The 15,512-nt window shown below is 39.4% G+C and overlaps 1 long non-coding RNA gene across 1 annotated transcript; it reads left to right on the top strand.

The window, feature by feature from the left end:
* Positions 1 to 4,975: 4,975 nt before the first annotated feature.
* On the top strand, positions 4,976 to 9,260 carry LOC310717834. The gene is made up of 3 exons (XR_014530962.1): positions 4,976 to 5,042; positions 5,283 to 5,379; positions 9,160 to 9,260. It is a non-coding gene; the product is annotated as an uncharacterized lncRNA (long non-coding RNA).
* The last annotated feature ends 6,252 nt before the right edge of the window (positions 9,261 to 15,512 follow it).

The raw sequence follows: 15,512 nt of genomic DNA, 5'->3' as shown, positions 1-15,512 counted from the left end.
CAATCGCGTGGCTCCTTCGAAATGACCGACCAATAAAAAGCGAAAGCGGCACAGGTATTAGGGACCCGGATGATAATGACACTACTGATAGACTGGTTTATTGCAGAAATAAATCTTGCATACCAATTAAACAGTAATAATAAGAATGATGATTGTTTTGTTTACAATACAGTGAATACATTAATAATAATCTTTTCTTAACAGCATGGCTACATTAATAATATGCAAATAATTTTCTTAGAAAAAGATTAAATTTTTTTTTTTATATAATACCCTTTAAATAATATTAGTATCTTTGTTTATTATATGTGGCCAAAATATAAAAGATAAATGGATGCATTTGCTTGCATTTTCTGAAACACAGAGGGTTAAGGGCCTTGCTCAATGACCCAAGAATGGCAGCACCGCAATACGGGTCTTTAATGAATGTCACATGACCATCTAAAGTCACATGACAATCCATATTTTTATGTATTTAAAAAAATAAAATAAATAACATAATACCTCCTTTACTGATCACAGTTTTATAATCAGGTTACTGTATTTTATCCTGAATATTGAGCTATAAAAATCTTTTTCCTGATGGTAAACATTGTACAGAAGGGCTCAATATCCATCAGGTCACCTTAAAATATGCTAAAGGTTGTGACCGGAAAAGTGTCAATCGTGATCCTGTGTGATATTCACATAAACAGAACATTATGAGTAAAGTGTAAGAAAGAAAAATATATTTTTCCATCACTGACTTTCAAATCAAACAACTGTTCTTAAACTAGTTACTGTAATATATACTGAACATTTAGCTATATAAAGTTTTTATTTCCTGATGGAAACCAGTGTGTGGACGTCTTCAATGGCAATCAGAAGTCACATTAAAATAGGTTTTGCCCTGGAAAAGTGTATAAAAAGTGATCCGGTGTGACCAATATGATACTGACATAAACAGAACATAATGAATAAAACGTAAAAGTCGGCCAAATATTTGTTCACACAGAGACACGGTTATTAAACTCCAAATCCATCCTGATAGCAGCACGTCCTCATGAGGACCCCCAGCCGGCACAGCGACTGACACACACGATCCAGTTTTGCCAAACTTTACCAGAGTGTGAAGAGTTTTGGCTGAGGCTGTGAATATGTTGCCACCTGCCCCCTGCAATTAAACCATATGGATGAGAGGCTGGTCTTCCTGAGCCAATCATTTTTGGCACCATATATTTTTGGCATCGTGCAAAAAAAAACAAGATATGATATTAACGCAATAACCATGTATTCTATTGATTCATTTTTGTATATATTTATTTAAAAGAATAAATCCTGAAATGAAATGTGAAATATTAAAAGGGAATCTCGATTTTTTATTTTTTTTTTACTATGAAATTAAAATAGATTGAATTATGTATTAAATGCAAAAGAAAAAAAGTCTCTTGGTGCATATATTTATAGTATTTTTATATGATTTATCATTTGATTTGTCTTGTTAGCCCATCAAATCAGTCTATCCTCACTACAAAATTAATATGTAATAATTATCAGTATCTGTGTATCTAAAGCAAAGTGATTACAGCTACATGCAATCTATTTTAAATACATTTCCATAATGAATGTTAATTGATTGTGTTAATTGTTTAGTTAATTGCATTGTTTCAACACTGAAACTCAGAACTGATGCAGCATCCAGGCGTCTCTGTGTATATCCACAAGGCTTCCTTTTGATCAAGGTCAACATTGTGAAAGTGTAAAAGAGTGATAAGCAGGCCAGCACACACACTATTACGCTGTGAAAACAGGGTAGAAACCCAGGTGGTGCGTTTGATAAAAAAGTTAAAGGTGGCAATGAAATAAAAGCTTGCATTAAAATAGGAAATGTGGATGTCAGGTAGAGATAGAATGGGTGTAAGAGCTCGTGCACAAACTGTGATTATTTATCATTATTTCTTTCTCCTTTTTTTTGGCATCACAACCCTGGATATTGGACTTGGATGTCTCAGCTTATATATATTAATATTTAAAATCATAATAAAATAATCTAAATGTAAATTATATTATCAGCTGGAATATAGTTTAAAAATGGATAATAAATTATAAATAAATAAAAGTTCAGTAAATATACAAAATATTACTTAAAATATTTTTTAGCAATGTGGTTATTTTTCTTTTCGAATTTATTGTTTCCTGCAAACACCTGCAGTCTCAGTTACCTACTGATTTAACTTATTAGTTCTTCTTCTGAAAAGTTTTGATAGAAGTGAGAAAAGAAATTGAGGAAATCTTACGAGCCCTTAGCCAATCAGCTAATCAACTATTCAGCTAACAAGCTAGCTAATGATCCCCGGCTTCTGGTTTCTAAAAAGGTACTGACCCCAAACAATGACTTCCTGCTCCAGATACATCAGTACTTACGATAAAGCATATAAATTAGCATTCCATTTCTAATTAAATGGGTTTGTTTTAGCATCTTTTAATTACCCCTGCAGATTTGTTCATTAGCTAGCTGGCTAATACTTGATATTTGTTATTTTGCAAGTTGCTAGCTATCAGGAAGAGCATATATATAATAAATACTTATGTATTTATAAAAACAAGCAAATAAAGTAAATAAATAAATAAAGTTTTGCACAGGAATACAATTTCTAGCTTGCTAGCATCATGTTCAGAAAGTAGCTAATAGTACTGTAGTAGTTTTTTATATTAAACCATAAACTGTATAGCTTTGAGTTGAGAAGTAACTTCTAAACTATATATCTAATGACAATGCAGACTCATAGCTTCAGTATGAACAGTGTACACAGTACTGTGTGTTCCACATGGTGGAGTCCTGAGGAGTGTTTGGAGGACACGTGAGGCTAACGTGGCCAGGTAAATGAGATGGTTTGTATCCAGGGAAAACTCTTTTTCTCTTCATTAAATAGAGTTTGGTTCGTTTACTGCTGTTCGTGTGTGTGAAAAGAAGCCATGTTGGTTTAAGATAATGAGTGTTTGTCCCAAAAGCCTGTGTGTTTACATGGGTTAATTGGTTTATATGCAACACTGCTGCTGCGAATCAGTGCACTTTGGCTTGGAAAGTTTTCGTACAGATTCTTTTTTCTTTTTGTTAATCTGGTAGGTTAACCTTTAACCCCAGAGTTTGTGGAAATAATTTGACGTTCAAATATATCACACTTTTCCCTCCGTCTTGGCATCTGCGTCAACCCCTGTATTAGTGTTGATCAGGTTTTCTACATTCACACAGACGTTTATCTGCTCTGGCTCGTTTAGAGGGACAAGAATAACCGACTCATCATGAGCAGATCCAAACTATTTAATTTCACTATTTCTCCACGTGTTAGGAGGCTTTTATGTAATATTTATGGAAGGAGTCTCCAGTGTCACTGATTGTAACTGCTCTAATATAAGAGAAAACAGGAACTAACTTGTTCAGCAGAGGTTCATCATCATCAAATCTATGATTGTGGTATGAAGAATAAAAACACACTTCAGGCTGTATTGCTAAAAACACATTAATAATAAGGACGTCTTATTTATGTATTTATTGATGTACTTATTTGGATGTTTGAAATCTTATCATGCATTTTAACCAACGCTTCTCTTCTAATCGAATCATTTTGTGCCTCTTGATTGACTTTTTTTTTGGACTCTTGAGACTCTTTGACTCTCAGACTTTGCTCTCTGTTAAAACGATACCGATGCTGATGTTCTTGACGATAAGATTCTGACAGTCCTGAATGTGAGTGTTTTTCTGCCCTAGGGTTTGTATAAAAAAATATTATAATCTCTGTCTCTCTCTGTGTGTGTATATATATATATAAATAATAACACAAGATGCCCAAATGTACTGTGCATTGTGCCGGCAAGCGGATGTCTGTATTCTAGGATCAGGAGTAATGTCACATAGCAGCTGTGTGTGTGTGTGTGTGTGTGTGTGTGTGTGTGTGTGTGTGTGTGTGTGTGTGTGAGTCGGTGGTAAAGGTAAAGGTGTCACATTGTGCCTCAGGACAGGTGGCGGCTGCTTTCCTGGCAGGAGAAGCAGCCGTGTTTCTTTCGCTCGTAATGGTGTGTTGTGTCCTCCAGCAGTGTGTTGGATCGACGAGAATGAGCTGTGAGTGAGATGCTGCTTCAGGAGTTGTGTGGTTTTATGTCAGGGAACTGCAGGGCAGGTATGACGGCGGTCTCTGAGTGAGAGATCAGCTCTTGCTGAGCAGGAGAAGTGCTGCACCCATTCACTGCTACGTCAAGACTTCGCTCGCAGGGTTTGTGTCGACACAAACAGAACAACCTCGAGATTTTTTTTGGATCCACCGTTTCCCAAACGATTGATTTCAATGCACATTATTTCTTGCACTATATTTTTTCTTTAGTTTGCTTGCTATTAAAGCTAGCTAACAAACCAAAAACTTTAAACTATTGTTTGTCCACCCATCTAGCTACAATATTGAATTATTTATTTACTTCTTTTAATTGATTTAAAGAATAAATAATGAACTTGGATGGACAATATTTCCTCACTTCCTAACAAACAATGCAGGAACTGTTTATAGTAAACCCATATTTTTTTTATAGTTTGTTTTGATTTTAATGCTGATTCAGAGCCGCTTTCAAATGACTGTATTATGCTCTAAAGATGGCGTTATGTGGTTTGACGCAATAGACGTCGTCACGAGTTACTTGGGTGAATAAAATGCAAATGAAATTTGATGCAATCTATTTTATAACAGTTCAATAAAAATGCTGGACAACCAAACTTGTACACAAGTCAAAATAAATCTTTGCATTGAATATGCAAATTAGATAAGGCCTTCAGTCTCCGAGGCCCGCCCCTTCTTATTTGCATTCTGCCCACTGATTTGCTGTTATGTTTAACGACACAATAACAATCACTCAGTTCTAAATTGTGGTTGAACTTTAATTTTTAATGGATTTTTAAGGGTCTTATTAGAAAATGCTTCAAAAAACACACAAACTGCTTGTGTTTTTCAGGACAGTTGGGATGACGAACTAAACAGTGACCTTTTGCGTAGCGACGAGGACGACCTGACCACTAGGTAGAGGTGAACTTTTCTGCTCAGAAAAGTCGATTTCTGGGGAATAAACACTGCACAGTTTGAAAAAAAAACAACCACACAAGAACACTGTGCAAGGATTTTGTAATATATATATATATATATATATATATATATATATATGTTGTAATTTATCAATGGTGTTCAATTAGGAGTCAGTTAGGATCATGATCGATTCTTGATGACATTTTCCTGTGCTCACATCTGGAATTTGGGGCCAAGGCTGATGCTCTACATCTGGCTGAGGAAGCACAAGAGCAGACGGCGGATGATTGTTTTCAACATCCAAATCAATGATCCTCTCGGTGATGCATTTCAAGTGAGTCTCTCTCTCTCTCTCTTTCTCTCTCTCTCTCTCTCTCTCTCTCTCTCTCTCTCTCTCTCTTCAGATAACATTGGTTCCTTTTCAGCGTGTGTTTGTAAGCCGGGGCTTTGCCGTGGGATCCCCGGGGAAGCTACAGGCTCAGCGATGGCAGGAGAGGTAAAATTAGATCCATTATCGCTCTCTGCCAGTTTATTTGTCCTGACAAAGTTAGCTCTGACAGCTTGTTCGGTGGAGGGTTCGAGCTCTGACCTTGAGGCTCACATCCCCACAGAAAAGCGAGCGGCTTTGTGTTTTTCAGAGCGAGACTCCCTGCCAATTATCCAGCCTCCGATAACGCACGGGCTTCCGTCCAAAATCTGATAGGGGCCTGTGTAGGTGAAAAAGATTATTGACCTTTTTTAAACCATATCTAGGGGGTTTTAATATGATGGCTGTAATTGATGCTCTTCTCCTGTTGTTTTTTTTTTCTCTCTAATTGATAAACTCAGAGGATGATGGGGTGTAGGGTTAATTTAAGGCCTGTATTAGTGTATATTCAAATAGATAGAAATGGACAGAGAAAATGATTGTATTTAGAGAGAAAGAAAAACGAGCAAAACTTTTTTCTGCAGGATTTTCCTAAAGTTTTCTAGAAACACAGAGAGATGACACTGAGTTCGACCGTAAAAAGAACACGTCTTACAGAACTAGAGATTTTGAGATTAACGCCACCATCATACGGAAGAACTTTGATCCTGAACACACACACACACACACACACACACACACACACACACACACACATACAAGTCCTGGAAAATTGAGGACCAAGGCCATGCCTCTTTGCCTGGATTTATTGATTTATAGAAAAAGAAGAAAAAACCTGTTTATTGTAATGAAAAAAGTATGCAGCAAATGTGCTCGATGGATTCGTTATAACAAGCGTATTTCAATTATTGACTCTTTTACTCCATAAACTTGTGGTCAGTGTGACTCCTGGACACTCGGCCAGACCGAACGCTCAGCCAGCTAAAACGGTGGAACATCTCTCTATTAATTATGATCATCTGTTGGCTGTGATGGAGCTCTCTATTGCCTGTCCAGCTCTTCTTCTCCCTCTCTTTTAGACACACAAACACACACACACTTGAACACACACACGGTGCAGATGGCGCCTGATCTGATCTCTGATTTGCACGCTGGTGTTGATGTGGGCTCTGCGCCGAGCCTGTTAACTTCCATCTGTGTGTGTGTGTGTGTGTGTGTGTGTGTGTGTGTGTGTGTGTGTGTGTGTGTGTGTGTGTGTGTGTGTGTGTTTCAAAAGAAGGACACATAGATTTGACGAGTGTATACACACATGAGTTATTTCTCAAGTGGAAATGACACCATGTTGAAATTCTTTTCGTCAGACTTTGCTGCTCAGACGCGTGTTAATTTAATAACGTTATCAAACACACGCTCACACACACACACACACACACACACACACACACACACACACACACACACACACACACACACACACACACACACACGTGTCAAAATATTTCGCTGGGTGTTTTATTCTGTCATCTGCAAACGAAATATTGGCTCAGACACACACAGTATACAAAAACACACACACACACACACACACACACACACACACACACACACACACACACAATGCACAGCTACACAGAACAGCATCATGAACAGACGTTAAGTGTGTGAAGCCGAGCATACCGGTTATAACGCATCATAAGCAGCGTATGAAGGAGGTATGAGGTGATTATTAATAATGTTATATTTTTCTTGTGAAACCTGAGTGTGTGTGTGTAAATGATTCCCTGGATGTTACACACTTGTTTATTTGGTGAAAAACGATAGAAATTCGAGCTATGAATTCTCTGAATTTCTAGACTGAAGTCGTGAGTGAGGATGAGATTCTACTGAGATGATTATTGAATGAAATCACTAGTTGAATTCATGCAATTAATTGAATAGCAATAAAAAAAATTTGGTTCACTTTAATCCAATTGTTAAAGCGATTCGAAGTCAAATGGAACTTTTGGAAAAATGGAAAAAGATTTTCTCTAAACTTTTGTATCTCATTAAACAGATAAAGAATTAATCAATTGAATTCTTCAGCATCCATTGAATTGATTTGTTGTTCTTGTTCAGCATCAGTTCTTTGATGTTTGTTGTTTTGATGTTTAACAGGAGGATCCATTCACTAACATCAGAAAACGAACACGACGTTCAGTGCAACTCGCTTCTACACCGAAGTCGCCTGGAAGAATAGTGTGAAAGCTCCTGGTGAGGTTCCTCCTGCCCTCTAGGCCCTGTTTACTCCCCGCTGCGTCTGTTCCGCACGGCTCGTTCTCATGGCGACGGCCAAATTGACATTTCGGTCAAAAATATCAACGCGATTTCATTTTTGCCAGGAGTCAAGATCTCTCGTGACGGCTTATTCGGCTGCTGATCAGAGTCTCGGCCTGATGTCGAAATTAAAATCGACACCTAGTGTGAAGGAGAATAATTGCCGATTCGCAGGCGATGGAGGAAGCAGGCGTTCTTCACATGGCGCGTTGTACGCCGTTTGATGTGTATATCAGCGATCCGTGAAGCCGGCGCTGCGTGCCAGACGAAAAATGATTAAAAGCTTTTCTGTTTGTGCCGCTGAGGCGTTTTGACAAATTAAACGGCATGTTTTTCGACTGTGATGCCACTCATTACCCCGTGAACGTCCAGATCGGTCTAAACTAAACATGTAGCATCAAGATCAGCATCCGTGCTGCTTTATTTCTCATCTTATTAAGAGATAAAGTGTCGTGTCTTCACACGTCATTCAGGTGCTAGCTGACAGACAGCAGGCACGTCTATGATACAGATATTTATAATATATTTATATCTTCCAGAGAACTTTAGACACAGATTGTGTGTATTTTCGGTTTGAGTAAAAGTTTGGGGATTGTAAAATAAATAAAAAAAAATTCTTAAAAATGTTTCGAACTAAAAACAACACCGTTGGTTATTGAATTATTAGAAAGTGTGAGATTTGGTCAAATAGATTTGACAGAAATCAGTTATTGAATGCAATTAATTTTGCTTTTATTGAATCACATTAAAGTATTTAATCTATTCATTGAATGAAGTCAAGAATTCAAATCATTTCATTGATTTCATTTAAATCATCTCAAGTAATATCAAATCTTCCCTCGTTTTAATAATTGAGGATTATTTCTGTTTATAATAAACCCAGATTCAGTCCCAAGGGTGTAAATACTTATGCAACAGGTGTTAATTCACTTGCACTATTTCCATATCTCCAGGTTTCTACAGGATCTGAAAATCCTGAATAGATGAGAAGTTAAATTGTGTATTAATGTAGGAACAGTGATGTAATTCTGAGTTCGTCAGGACATTACAGAGAAGTTAGAGGAGATGGTTACTCCGTGTCCATAGCTGTTCTGTACTCGGTCAGCATTTTTCAGTGTTCCTCAGCACCAGGGTGTTTGATAGATGGTGCCACCTGCCTGCAGTGAGGCTCTGGGATTTACACACTCACAGCACAACACCCAGAGCATCTCCTCGGGATAAAATCAAATATTCATGGTTTCAAAGCAGATGTTTGTCTGACCTGAAGTAGACCACCGTGACTGTATTTTACCTCAAAGCGGTGTGTGTGTGTGTGTGTGTGTGTGTGTTTGCTTGTTTTGCTCACTGATGCAGGATTGTGTGTGTGTGTGTGTGTGTGTGTGTGTGTGTGTGTGTGTGTGTGTGTTCTGATTCCCACATGCTTTAGACTGACAGGTGCACAGTGGAGCTGAGTGAAGGAGATGGAGCATCCTGCAGGAGAGGGACGTGGATGTAACATCAGTACGCAGCTAATGAAGAAAAATTGTCCAAATGTAACTGCCTGATTTATTCACATTAAAATGAAAAATATTTTTTAACATTTACATGTAAGGAAATGTTTTACATTAGCCACGCCTCCTTTACTGAAACTGAAAGTTACAGAGGCCACGCCCTCCTTCACTCTAACTAATAGGCACAAAGGCCACGCCTCCTTCACTGTAACAAATAGGCTCAGAGGCCATGCCTTCCTCACTAAAACAAATTGGCACAACGGCCATGCCCTCCTTCACTTTAACAAATAGGAACTGAGGCCACGCACTATTTTACTGTAACTAATATGCACAAAGGCCACGCCCTCCTCAACTGAAATTGAGTGGAACAAAGGCCACACCTACTTCATTAATTCATGGCAGAGAAATCATGCATATTACACTGTAACTGCAAGGGCACAGAAGCCACGCCTCCTTCACTTCAACTGACAGGCTCACAGGTACTGAAGCCACGCCTCCTTTACATTGTTTTCACTTGGCATCATTATTATCACAAATATCCAGTTTTATGAGCAGATTTATGTTCAACATAAATCCAGGGATTCTCTTATAAGCTCCAAAAAATGAAATCAAATTTCATTCTTTCTTTTTTTGTCTTTCTTTCTTCTAAACGCAGTGTTTCTGTAGAAGCTCGTCTCCTGCTGTACTGTCATTGTGCAGTGTGTTTGCTCAGGAGAGTGTTTGCCATCCACACTCTGTTTCTCTCTTTTAGCCGTGTTGATATTCGGATTACACTGAATAACTTGGCACTCGTCCACTCGGAGCCAATCATATGAAATTAGCTCGGTGTTTAGTTTGGGATTTGGCGTATTGGCCTTTGGGTTCCTGAGCAGATGGCTGGAGACTGTAGATTACAGTGGGAATTAAACTCAGGTGAACGTGTGAGAAAAGGCTTTTAACAAGTGCAGAACAATCGAGTGAAGGAAGCAGACTGGGGGGTGAAGGAAGGAGGACGCAGAACGCTGCATGATGGCAAGGATGAGCGTAATAACTCATTGGAGGAGCTCATCAATTTAACATCGTAATTGTTCACCCATCGTGACTAAAAAAAGGAGAAAAGCACAAACAGATATTTGATGATAATAGATGATAGTCGTGTGAAAAGATGTACACTATAAGCGTATACATGACACTGCACCTACTTATATAAACACTTTTTCTTTGTATTTTAGCTTTTGGAGATATTTGTTCAAGCCTAATATTTAAATATAAAAATGTTCCCATAAAAATTGCAGGCAAACGATTTTATAGGTAAAAACAGAGCAACAAATTTCACTATTTTTCCTTTTTTTTCAGATTTTACCTGTAAATCCATTCCAATCACACACACACACACACACACACACACACACACACACACACACACACACACAACAAGGAATGTTCATGGTGTTTTAGCCACGCCCACAATTCAGTTTAAAATTCCTAAAAAACAATACATATTTTAACTTATTCTGAATTGATCCTGAAAACTGTATTATGTTTCCTATCTGTCTCTGGTTGCATTTAACATTCGTTTGTGTTCTTGATTACGTTACAGCAACTATCCCTTGAACTCGTCTGTTCCTGAAGATGTCGGAAAACTTCACCACAGATTTTCAATTGCCTCTTACAAAAAAAATCCTGACACTAGAGACTCCTACTGTACATGTTAGATAAATAACGTGTGTTGAAGTCTTTGTGAACGAGCTGTTACTATGGAAACGTAAACGTAATAGACACCTGCAGTCCTGAAAGATGTGGTGTAACTCACAATATTTGATACACACTTTCAGGATAAGTGATTATCAGTGCAAACCAGAGCTCACAAACCTCAATCAGTTATGGTCTCTCTCTCTCTCTCTCTCTCTCTCTCTCTCTCTCTCTCTCTCTCTCTCTCTTCTCTCTCTCTCTCTCTCTCTCTCTCTCTCTCTCTCTCTCTCTCTCTCTTCTCTATCCATCTATCTTTCTCTGATTTCATGCCTAATCTGTGTTCACACCACTAATGCACACAGACAGGCAGGAAAGCAGAACCAACCCCCTTTCCATTAGAGCTCGAGTCATCACGTTTGTGTGCATGTGTGTGTGTGTGTGTGTGTGTGTGTGTGTTGACCTAAAGCCGCTGACTCTGTGTGTTAATATAAATGATATGATGTGTTTATTAAAGACGTGAGAGCCATACAGACGTACGTCATCGTGTTTTAAATAAGCAGGAAAATAAATGGGTTCTGTGTGTGACCTGATGCTACGACATTATTAAGCTGTGTGTTTGTGTGTGTGTGTGTGTGTGTGTGTGTGTGTTTGTGTGTGTGTGTATGTGTGTGTGTGTGTGTGTGTGTGTGTGTGTGTGTGATGTTTGTGAGTCCAGTAGTATGAGAGTGTCTGGGTTTTGAGTCTGAGACCCGGAGCAACAGACGTATTTCATGCTGTAAATGTAATCCACGGGGTGAAAAGTAGAAGTGTTGATGTTTGATGTGCCGGCATCCGTGCTGCAGTTCTAACCCTGTGACTCTTTCAACCGTTACACAGAACCTCCTCCTGCAGATGCAACACACACACACACACACACACACACACACACACACACACACACACACACACACACACACAGCGTGAATAAAACTCATATCAAACACTTCCAGTGGTGAATTAAGGCACATCAGTGTTTACACACATACACACTGGGTTTAACTTTAGCCTACTTCACTGAAACCAATTGCACAAACCACACCTCCTTTTTGAGACTAATTGGTGCACAGGCCACACCTCTTTCAGTGGGAACAATTTGTGCACACTCAACACCTCCTTCACTGAAACCTATTGCTGCAATGGCCAAACCTCCTTCACTGAGACTAATTGGCACACAGATCACGCCTCTGGATACCGACTGTTAACTGAAAAATCACACACACACACACACACTTTAACATTCTCACACACTTTCACTCACTCACAGTCTAACTCCCATAAACACACACACAGACACACGCACACACACGCGCGCACACACAGCTGCTATTCACTCAGAGACTTGAGGCTCCACAGCAGAATAACTGATGTTTAGTGAATCTTCTGAGGTGCTGAAAAGGAAGATGGATCTCACAAATACTTCCTCTTATGAATAGATTATTTATTTTGTAATATTTAAGGACTTTATCGTTGTCCTGCTGTGCAAAATAACAAGATTATAAAGAAGATTATTGTTTAATTATGTGTTTATTACATAATTAAGAATTAAAATATAAAATGTGGTTTCTTTTGTTGTTTGTTTCTTGTTTTTTTTAATGTGTTATTCTGAAAAACCTTCTGTTCGTTACATGATGATGAGGGCCACGCCTCTTTCACAAAAGCCACACCTTCTTCACAGGACCAACAGGCACCGGGTCTACATATTTCATATTTGTAATGATGTGTTCTTTAGTGGCAATACAATGACAGCTTTAGAGGCCACACCCCTTTATTGACCACACCTCTTTTACTGCAACTTGTAATGAGGCCACACTTTCACTTAAACTAATCCCTGCACTGAAACTAATTGGTAAACAGGTCATGCCATCTTTACTGAAACCCATAGATGGATGTGTTGTCTATACACACATTGGTTTTAATAAAGGAGACATGGTTTTTGCTTTACTGAAACTAATTGGTGCACAGGCCACGCCTCCCTCATTGAAATCAGTTGGTGCACAGCTCATGACTTCTTCAATAAAACTAACTGCTGCACCAAGGCCACACCTCCTTCATTTAGACTCATATCTGCATAGGCCACGCCTCTTTCATTTAGACTAATTGCTGCACAGGCCACGCCTCTTTCACTTAGAATAATTGCTGCACAGGCCACGCCTCCTTCACTATGGTTAATTGCTCTACAGGCCCCTCCTTCCTTTTTGGTTCTTTGCACCTGTCAATCATGGTGCAGAGAGAGAACCCCCTGCCCTGCAGTCTGCTTATCACCGACCGCCCTGTGGCGTGATGGGTAATTTTCTCTGTTTTGAGGGAGTGCGCGTTTAGCATGCAGGTTACAAAACGCCCTCCGGAAACTTCCATCTGATTAATCACGATTATCATACCATTATCATGCAATCACACACTAATCGTACATGCAGGGTCCCATCTGCAGGGTGTGTGCGAGTGTGTGTGTGCGCGCATGCGTGTGTGTGTGTGTGTGTGTGTGTGTGTGTGTGTGTGTGTGTGTGTGTGTGTGTGTGTGTGTGTATGATATATTCCATAAAGCAAGGTGTTTAAATATTAATCCAGCCCATTATTCAGAACTTCATTTTACAACTGCATCCAGCATTTTGGCCCAATTGAAATGCGGAACAGTCAGAGATCTCATTAGCTTTGTTAATTGTGGTTCAAGCTGCTCTGTGTATACACACACACACACACACACACACACACACACACACACACACACACAGCTTTTTAATTCAGGGAAGCCACAAAGCTCGAAGCTGAGCCAATGCAGGCTCCTGCTCATACATTTTTATTTCACACTCACGGCATTGTGCAGCTTAAATGTATTTCTTTTTACTTTCACACCTGATTTACAAGATTAAAAAAATTACATCCTTTAAGAGAACCGAAAAAGGTTGGATACTGTAAAGTGTGAAAAATTCAGAAGTTTATGTTAATTATTATATTTATAATAAATCAGCAAAAATTGGTGAAAATCATCTCAACAGCAATAATATATTAATTAAATAAATCTATAAAAAGTTATATATTTAAAATAAAGGTATAAATAAAAGGTTCTGCTCAGACCCTCAGACTCCATGTGAGACTGCACCAGATAAAGTGTTACCTCGCGGCCTTTCATTTTAAAACTGATGATTATTGTGAAAGTATTGTGTTTAGGATTAACGGGACTCGTGAGAATGTTAGTTGAAGGTGCCAATAATTTTGGAACTGACTATTAGCAGTATGTTTATGTTTATGTGTGTTTATAGACGGTTCCCAAACTGCTGGCACCCTTAATAGACAGAGTACATGCATAGAACAACTGGAGCTGTTTTGTAGTGTGTGTGTGTGTGTGTGTGTGTGTGTGTATGAGTGAGCGAGCGTTTTGGCTTTAGCTCAATCCTTGCTCTCATTGTGCATATGTGTGTGTGTGTGTGTGTGTGTGTGTGTGTGTGTGTGTGTGTGTGTGTGTGTGTGTGTGTGTGTGTGTGTGTGTGTGTGTATGATTGCCCACTCGGTGTGTCTCCAGCTCCAGGAGCGAGGCGCCTTGACTCTAATAAAACATCCTCCTATTGTTCCTTTAATTGCCTTCCTTATTGAAATCAGTGCATTCCACACCTGGCCCCGGCCCCGGAGAGCCTCTCATACTCATCCTCATTCTTTCTCTTTCTCGCTTTCTTTACCACCCTCTTTTCTGCTACTGTCTTTTCTTCTCCTTTTCTTTCGCCCTCTCACACACATACACACACTCCTTTTCCCCCTCCAAATGCAGGATTAGCCATTGAAGGGTCGTTCTTGCGGTTATCAAATTCAGACAAGCAGCCCCGGCCATTGTGCTGCTCTTTTAATTAAATCCTACCGGGTGGCTGGAAGTGACCTTTTTTCGAGTGGCGTACTGATTAAGCACACAATAACGCTGCCGTTTTCTCCTCCACAGTCGGCCGCACAGAGACGCCGATTGACTCTCCGACTCGGATCGAGCCTCATTCGCTCTGAAACAGAGGGAGGGGGGGAGAAATCAATTCCGCTCCAGAATGTAGATTAGGCCCGATAGCATCAGGGTAATTAACGGCAGGTAGGAAGCTGGACGTGGCCCAATTTGTGCGAGCGTGCGACGGTGAAAAAAGGTTAATTTGTTAACCGAGATGGATATTTAAGAGGATAAAGGTGAAATTAGAGAGGTTTCGTTTTCATTTGAAAGGATTAGGGGATTGTTATCATCGCATTTCTCTCGGCGTGAGGCCGACCGAATTGCTTCGCTTTTCTCTCCTGTGCGCTGACGTCACTGGCGTACCGGAGCTTAACACGCACCGAGGTTAAGCTCTCCAATCTGTCATAAGAAGTAGCAGGATTCATAAGAGTACGCAGCTAAGTAGGAGAATTAGGGATAATCATCATTTATGCGCTTTTAGAGATTGGTGATGATGGCGGCGGTTTATAAGTTTATATGGTGATGGAAGGGTTTAATACGAGGTGCTCGAGTCGGGATTTCTCAAACTAAATACTGGAAAATCTGTAATGGAAATTATATTGTTTTGTTCTAAAGAGGCCAAAAGGCCCCAGACCCCCAACGCATCACTCGCAACCAATTACCTGCCA

This window comes from Silurus aristotelis, assembly GCF_946808225.1.
Source record: "Silurus aristotelis genome assembly, chromosome: 22".
Lineage (NCBI taxonomy): Eukaryota > Metazoa > Chordata > Actinopteri > Siluriformes > Siluridae > Silurus > Silurus aristotelis.
Note: the sequence above shows the minus strand (reverse complement) of the source record. Positions and strands in the feature narration are given on the sequence as shown.